Consider the following 2,585-nt stretch of genomic DNA (forward strand, 5'->3'; position numbering starts at 1 on the left):
CGATGGTTAAGATATTCTATACAATCTGTAGTAAGAAGGGAGGTTCATGCCTATGGCCTTCTACTCTGTTTTCAAGCTTTAGGCTGAAACAGAATGTGTAAGCTTGAGCATGTGATTTGACTGATTCAGACCCGAGTATACCTGAACCTGATATCCCACTGGGTCATAGAGGTCAGACCAAAAGATCTTATGAATCAATTTGGGAAACATGGTATGGTAGTCTCATGTCTATGGCCTTATACTCTGTTTTCAAGCTTTAGGCTGAAACAGAATCTGTAAGCTTGAGCATGTGATCCGATTGATTCAGGCCAGAGTATACCTGATATCCCATTGGGTCATCGAGGTCAGGTCAAAAGATCTTATGAATCGATTTGGGAAACATGGTATGGTAGTTTTAAACTTGGAGGGACCAAGGTCTCATGGCTCAAGTTCGGTGCTGCAATTTGAGGACCGATCTTGGGCAAGCTCCATCTAAGAATCTAACTTGAGGTAGAAAACGTTAGAGGTATGATTCTAGGTACAAAATATAAAACGACTGGAAATAAAACCTAGTTCACATTATTGCAAAGGGCTAAGTTGGTAGAATTTATTTATTGGTATATTACATGGTGGGATTTATTTACTAGCAAATAGATCTGGTAATTGGGTTTGGTGGGTCGGATTTGGGTTGGGTCAAGAAACTGTGGGTTGATTTTGGGTCGGGTTGAATTTCAGGTTGGTTCAGTAAATGTTAGACCCTAATCCTAAATGTTCAAGTTAGGGTTGAGCAATGGGTCAATTCGGGTCATTCCTAAAAATAACAGAAATTTTATAAAATAAAAAAAAATACATGAAAAGTGTCAAAATTAAAAGAATTAACCTTAAAATTCCAAACATAAAATAAAAAAACTTGAACATTCAGCAATTCAAAGAGTAAACGATAAAGAGTAAATACTAAATAGAAAGATGAAAGAGAGAAAGCTTCTAAGAATACATAAATAGTCTCAATTAGACCTAACAATCGGGTCAGTGGGTTGACCCATGACCCAATCCAACCCAGGTTTTTTTGGGTCGGGTCAGGTCAGGTCATTCTCAACTTCAGGTAGCTAAATATGAGCCCCTAACAGGCCTAACCCTGTTTTTTCAGGTTGAGTTGGATTGGGTCAACTTTTTGCCAGGTCTACTAGTAAATCAGTTCCGAAGAACATTTATCCTGGTGGTTAATGTTAAATGTCCAGCACTCATGATAGGAAGCTGTCAATGGACTGGATATTGGGCCAATCCTATCCGGTCCAGTATAAGTCTATTACAGATGGGCCACGTCTAATCCAATCTGATGAATACTTTGGAGTTTGGACCATTCTGGACTGGTTCAATCATGTCTGGACTGACCAAACTATTCATTGGTTATAATTTACCCACATAAAATTTCACCTAAAACACCTCTTAATCTATATTACTACCCCTTACCAGCCCTTCCATATAGCCACGTGGCAGTCCCACTCCAACTCTCTCTCTCTCTCTCTCTCATGTTTCGAATCACTTAGCCAATCCCCTCCTAAAATTTCTCCTAGACTATCTCTCACCTAAAATTCCTCCTAAAATACCTAAATCTATATTACATGCCCAATAAACCATCTAAAAACCAAAAACGGGATTAAATTAAGGGTAAAAAACTTAAATCTCCCTTGAGGTTTGTCATAAATACTTATACCTCCCCTCTAATTTCTTATAGGACTTAAACCTCCCCTATCTAAATGAGATGCCATTGTATTTGACAGAATCGATAAAAATACACATTTATCCTTTATTATCCTTCTAATTTTGAAAGAGTACCATCAGCTTTATCATTTTCAAATAAGAATGATGGTTGTAGCTTGGTTCAACCTTTGTACAATTACTTTGAGGGTTGCTCACAAGAGTTGATTCACAAAGTTGATCTCATAAACATTTTGGGGTAATTTGATGTTAAATCAATTACACCAACTGAAATCGTGAAATCACATCCTTCTGTAGGTGGGAGGTTGTCAGAGAATGAAAATTTTAGATTTTCCCTATAAAACTATTCAAAATATTGAACCTAGGCTACCTGGGCTATAACAATGATGACAAAGAAACAACCATAAATCTTTAAAACTAAGGTGGCGTTTGATAACACTTTTCATACCTCTATACTCTGAAAATGTTACTTTTTAGACGTCAGAGGTGTTTGAAAGTGTATTTGAAAGTGTATTTGAATTTGGGTCTGAAAATTATTTTCAAATCTGAAATAATAAGACTTGGGCCAGGCACTGAATGCTTTAGATGTGTTTCAGACCTGGCCAAAATTCCAAAATACTTAACATGCTTGTGTTTCTCCCTCTCACTGTTCATCTTCTCCACTTGATGCAGCGACGAACCAGCGGCGGCAAGTGACTCCTTCGGTGAACCAACTAGCGGCAGTGAGTTCCGACCTTCTCCCTCCTCTATGGTCCCACGGCTTCCTTCCTCTATTTTTCATTTTCAATCACCGCTGCAACTCTCGACAATGGCGGCAAGTGACTCCTCCGGTGAACCAACGAAGACAAGTTCTGGCCTTCTTCCTTTGTGGTTCCACAGCTTCAGTC

The sequence above is a fragment of the Nelumbo nucifera genome, chromosome 6, assembly GCF_055504915.1.
Source record: "Nelumbo nucifera cultivar China Antique chromosome 6, China Antique-T2T, whole genome shotgun sequence".
Taxonomy (NCBI): domain Eukaryota; kingdom Viridiplantae; phylum Streptophyta; class Magnoliopsida; order Proteales; family Nelumbonaceae; genus Nelumbo; species Nelumbo nucifera.